This window comes from Myotis brandtii, unplaced genomic scaffold (genome assembly GCF_000412655.1).
Source record: "Myotis brandtii unplaced genomic scaffold, ASM41265v1 scaffold249, whole genome shotgun sequence".
NCBI classification, from domain to species: domain Eukaryota; kingdom Metazoa; phylum Chordata; class Mammalia; order Chiroptera; family Vespertilionidae; genus Myotis; species Myotis brandtii.
In genome coordinates this window covers 1,935,496-1,942,172 of record NW_005359430.1, presented here as the reverse complement: position 1 = coordinate 1,942,172, position 6,677 = coordinate 1,935,496, and positions in this window count along the sequence as shown.

Below are 6,677 nucleotides of genomic sequence, written 5' to 3'. Positions count from 1 at the left end.
GCTCTTATCCATGAGTTTGTTTCCATTTTTCTTGGTAGTGTTGCTAAGAGTCTAAACTCAAGCCTTTCATTTAAAGATGAGGAATTAAAGCTCAGAGATGTTGAGTAACTTAAGTCTACTAGGGAGAGTGAATTTTTCCAGCCAGAATTTTAATCTAGAAAGTTACTCAACATCTCCGAGCTTTAATTACTCATCTTAATGAAGGGATTCCGGTTAGACTCTTAGCAACAATACTTGCCATGATAAGAGCATACAAATACTAGCTGTTATTTTTCAAGGATTTTTTTTGATAGCATGAAAAAAAAATCCTTACAATTCAAGTAATTTCAATCGCTGCCTGTAACTTTTATTAATCTCATATTGTTTGTGTGTGTGCGCATATATGTGGAAGAAAAAAATTAAATGTGTATATGGAAAATGGGACAGTCATGATACAATAACAAGAAAATGGATTTAAAGGTTAAAGGCCAAAAGTCCCTGAAGCCATCAGTCCTCCATACTGCAAGATTGAAAAGACAAACAGGTTAGGGAAGTTCATCAACTGAGAAATTGAAACACAGTATAAATCTGGTGAAATGCTGCCTCTAGATTTCAGAAACACATCAGCTGGAACACTCTATTCAATATCAGAGAAAATATGCATGATTGTGCACTGTTATTATAGATTGGCGATGTATCTGATAGACTTACGAACACAGAAAGAGATAATACTGATAATACAGTGTGGAGTGATTGTTTAAACAGTCAGATATTTTTTGTGTTAAAGTTTATAAATTAAGGTAATGCTGTTGCCTAACTGAAATTTTTTTCAACTTATTTGAAAACTCAGTAATGTATAGTCAGCATTTCATACCAAAAGGATAATTGGTTTAAGGGGCAATCCTATCAACTTTTAATTAATTCTTTGGAAATCTTAAAACAGAAGAGAGAGCATAAAATAAAGCTACAGATGGGTTCTATGACCCTCATTTCATTCAAAGCCATGTTTCAAAAGGAAACCTATATGTGCAATACTTCTAAACTTCAACTAAAAATAGTTTTCATGACCAAAAATTCTTAAAATTGAAAAAGAAGTCAGTCTATTCCTTGTCACTGAACTGCTTTGAGAATAAAATCTCAAAAATCAAAATGAATTAAGCAAGCTCCAATTCTCAACAGAACTTGTGAAGGGATAAAGAACGATAGTCTCAAATTCTCTTAAGAATGAGTAATGAAAGAATATTTAACTCAAGTTCATAATATATTCATCTTCTTCAAGGAAATAGTAGACCCTTTCTCTTAAAAACCAGTGCTCATACATTCACACAACTATGCCCCACCAGAGGTAATGCCACTTATTAGACAATAAAAAATAGTGCAAATAATTTATGGAATTTCAAATTGGAATACTCAATTTGGGAGAGGATATTGACTTGCACCACATCAATTGAAGATTGAATAAAGTGAGACACACACACACACACACACACACACACACACACACACACACGATCCTCAGAATTTCTTTCATATGAAAGACTACTTATATATACTGCTTCTTTAAAATGTGATTGTAGCGTGGGAGCTGCGTCTGTACCAGCGATATTGTTTTCAATACCTTCACCATTTTCAACCATCTTGGACCCATTAGCAAGGGGCAAAGGTTGAGAGAAAAGAATATGCGATGTCAGTGAAGCTGGCTTCAGGCAGGTTCAACCCAAATCGTGTATGAAGTTAAAACACTTTGCCGTAAGTTATGGGTGTTAGTAGAGAGAAGGGTCAGGTAGCTGGTCTGCATTTCTTATATTTATTCATGTTAAAGAACTGCACTCTGCTTTGCTCCAAAAAATAGATTTAGTGACTTTTGGTCTAAAATGACTTACTTGGTCAGATTAGCAGTTGTTACCTTTAAAAAGTGAGAAAAAGATACAGAATATGGAGTGACTTCATTGCACCATGGGAGTTTAGGTATGTTTAGAAGATCAGGGTGTCTTCTTGTAAAGTTATATAACAGAAGGAATTTAAACATCTGGGGAACATCATGAAGTCATCAAACACCTGGTATGGGAATAGGACGCTATTCTGAGACCATCTGTTTCCAAAGTTGGCCATGAATCAGTCATGTCTGTCCATACCTGGTTCTGCACCAGAATTAGTGCTACTAAAATTTTTAAATAGACATTTTCTATTGATCATACACAACTCTAGGTAAGGTGTGGAGGAAGGAAAACTAGAAAACGTGACTGAGAATATGTGAATTTTGAGAAAGAAGCAACACAAGGGAACTCATCAGAAGTCATGGGAGGTGCAAGTTTCACTGTGGGGAGGATGCAGGTGGCCTAGTAGGATGAGGCTTTGAAGCAGCAGATTGTGGGATTCTCAGATTGCAGAGGAGTTTGCAGAAAGCTGGATGAGAGGAGATGGAAACACCATGCTTAGAATACCACTTGGAAAATACTTTTGTAAAAAAAATTAAAGATGGAACCTACAGCTCAAATGTGAAACTGGATTTTTGATGAAAGATAATAGACAATAGCGAAGTTCTGAGTGTGTTTGCTTCCCTGGACATCCTCTCTCACATTCTTTTTTGTAACTTTTTTCCTCTTAAATCTTATTTACTGATCATTTGTCTTCTATGAGATTTTTTTTTCATTCAGACATTTTAATATATATATATATTAAGCTGTACACCTTGGTGTTTTGATATATGTGTATACTGTAAAATGGTCAGCACAATCAAAATAATTAACATCGCTATTGCCTCACGAAGTTACTATTCTCTTTTCCTTTTTTTAAATAGACATTTTCTATTGATCATACACAACTCTAGGTAAGGTGTGGAGGAAGGAAAACTAGAAAACGTGACTGAGAATATGTGAATTTTGAGAAAGAAGCAACACAAGGGAACTCATCAGAAGTCATGGGAGGTGCAAGTTTCACTGTGGGGAGGATGCAGGTGGCCTAGTAGGATGAGGCTTTGAAGCAGCAGATTGTGGGATTCTCAGATTGCAGAGGAGTTTGCAGAAAGCTGGATGAGAGGAGATGGAAACACCATGCTTAGAATACCACTTGGAAAATACTTTTGTAAAAAAAATTAAAGATGGAACCTACAGCTCAAATGTGAAACTGGATTTTTGATGAAAGATAATAGACAATAGCGAAGTTCTGAGTGTGTTTGCTTCCCTGGACATCCTCTCTCACATTCTTTTTTGCAACTTTTTTCCTCTTAAATCTTATTTACTGATCATTTGTCTTCTATGAGATTTTTTTTTCATTCAGACACTTTACATTTCTATATATTTGCATGTATAATTTGATATAAATATATCAACTTAATAATGAATCAATGTTGGTTTTGTTAGCATGTTCTTTTAAAAATCTATTCTTATTTTGCCAGCCACTCCCTTATTCATTCTTACCTTATTTTCCCATATCACGATCCTCATACATAATCCATGTTAACAAATAATGCTGATGTTGCATTTCTCCCAGACTCATGTAGCCATACACAAACATATGTAGGTACAATACAGTTTGGGGTCATTCTTATTTTAAAAAGGAAGGATATAGACTTGCTTTCCTGTCCCCCCCCCACCACCCAATATTAGTAGAAATTCTTCCAAATCAACTAGAAAAGCTTAGACTCATTTTTGTTTGTTTTTGTCAGCAAAAAGTTCCATAACATCAATGTACAGAAATGTACTCCTTTTCCCTGTTGGTAACTATTCATCTTTTTCTTTCTGCATTTTGTACTTAGCAATAGTGTTGCATTATGCAGACCTTTCTAGACATCCTTACATACCAGTGCTTTCATTTCTCTAGGACAGAAATCCAGGAGCTAGATCTAGTGTCTCATTTTAACAGCTATTATAAAATTGCTCTCCAAAATGACTATACTAATTCACACTTTTTTTTAGCAATGTGAAGACTATTATTTCACCCACATTCTAGTCAGCAATAGATAGAATTATTATTTTTTTCAATTTTACCAGTGGGTGAGAATAAAGTAATAATTTACATTCATATTTGTTCTGTTCCTCCTGTATATCACAACTGCTATAAGTATTATATTACAACAGTAAACAAAAGACACATGGTGTGTTTTAATGGAGCTTATATTCTAGGAGGGAAACACAAATAATTAACAGGTAAAAAAGCAAATATATGTCAGATGATGTTAAGTGCTATGAAGAAAAAATTAGTCAAGTTAGGGAAATAGACATTGGTAGCCATACTATTAATCTCATTGTTACTTCATTTGTAAATCATCAACTCTTAATCAGCTTGATATCTTTTCATACATTTATTGACATTTCATTTTAGTCTTGTGCAACTGCATTATAAATTATTCCCCTAAGTTTGTTTATCTTTTGACTTTTGACTTTATGATCTCCTTTGACAAGTTTTATGCCATCAAAAGTCTCTTTTTCTTTTAAAGCTTTTTGTTTGCCAGTCTTATTTGAGCATATATTTTTCTACCATGATATTGCAAAACTTGACCCTAAACTTTCTCTTAGTATTTCTAAAAAATAATAAAAAGTCTTTAAAATGTTTAAATCAAGGTGATCTAGATGATCAGAAATAGAAAAACCAGTGTTGACTAAAAATATTAAAATGTCTCATAAAGAAATTGAAACCCAGTGCTAATTTCTGAAGAAAGATTAGAATTTGAATGGGTAAAGATCAGTTATAACATTTTTAAATTTGGAATCATGCCTGAGAAGATGCAATATATATATGACTTAGTCCTGCAAAGATGGATCACTAAAATACCATGTAATTGGTGATATGAAAATTTAAGTCACTTACTAAGGTAGAAAATTACATGATTACTACACACTTACAAATAAATAGGGTGTTAACTGTTTAATTATACATGAATAATTATGAATACAACAAAAGTACAGCCATAGTTAAGCATTGATTATCTTGAGGTAGTACATTATTTTTCTAATTCTAATCAATAGAATTATTCCACCCACCTGATAGAAAGTTCTCTACCTTACATTCTTAGATGTGTTTTCCAGACTATTTTAAAAGATACCAGTGGTGTGTTATTCAAAATCTTCTCTAGACAAGTTATTTACAATACTACAAATTATAGGGAAATGTTTGCATCTGTTAGAAAATGGATCTGAAATATAAGCCTTTTCTGAAATCAGGAGATAAAATTTCCTTAAGAAAAAGAAAATTTAAACTGTGAATTTCTTTTTTCCCCTCTCTAAATTCTTCCCTTTTACGTAAAGCCATTCTAAATATGACTAAGACATTTTTTTCCACCATGTTTCTATTTCCAGCTTGACTAGCTTCCGTAATGAATAACTCATCATAATAAAAGTGGTTTCATACTATCGTCTTCATAAAGGAATAATAACATGTGTATTTGTCCCAAAAATGGGTATTCATAGTCATATAAAAGACTAAATTTGCTTTCACAATACATTATTTTTTCTGCCTTTGCCATGTAAAGTATATGTCATAGCCCCTTGTATTGCATATAACTTTAAATTTCAAAGAATTTTGTATATTTTACCCAACCACATTAGATCATTATAGATTAATAGGGCTGCTATCATTTTTTAAAATGAATTCCTAAATTATTTTGCTTTTCATTTCTTTTAAATGCTGGTGTATGGTTAGAATATGGCTTTCAATATCATGTAGCTAAATGGTATGGATACATACACATGCAAACACACATGTACTTTAATTTTATAGGATTAAGTTATTCAACCCTTAGCACATTTCTATAGCTTTGTTATTAGTTCACAGAAAATAATGCAAACTGCAGCATATTTGAGATAACTCTGTTTGTATAAACCTAAATCTCACTGAATTTTATTTTCTGCCTTATTGCATGCAATTTGCTTCTTCTCCTATATATTTTTTTCACATCATTACTCCTTTTCAAGTTTAATCCATTAAGTGTTTTGTAGAATTTTCTTTCAGTGTAATAGCCTTGCGCGTTCAGAATACAAATTGTATACCACACCCATTTTTCTTACCAACTGCTGTGCATTTAAAACTTGTTTACATGCCACTACTGCTTTTTAGATGAATCACGTATGTCACTAGACCAGGTATGTAAATAACTAGGCCACTTAATGGTTTCAGAGTCCCCTAAATATAAGGGGACTTATTTTTTTTAGCTTGAGATAATTGGGAAAGTTAATTCCTATACAGAAGAGAAACTTCAAATTTTGGCTTCTCTGATCCTAGACAATTACATTATTCACTACTAGATGAGATAGTGCTGAAAACAGAACAAACATTTTGTTAAGGGCAGCATTCAGGTGACTTCTCCAAAGCTCTCAAGTTCCAGCTTTAAGATAAATAATTTGTAAATGCAACTTTAGTGTCATCCTGTAATTCCTACCTTTATTTTAAGAGCTTTTCTAGTTGCAGTCTCTATTTTATTAAAAAACTATAACACATTACTTTCTAAAAATTTACATTGATTCAATGCTATTGTAAGTTGGGTAAGTCCAATGTACAGTATATTTCACACTTTACTAACCTTGAGAAGATTAGCACAAATTAAGTTTCACATTAACCAGCCTAAAGCCATGAGCAGAAAAGTAGGCTCGAGGGTATTTGGTTAATTGTGCTAAAAATATATTCATGCTATTTGTGTAGAGCATAAATGTAGCAAAAGTATTTCTTTAAATAAAATACTGTGAGTTTAATTTTTTCTGCTT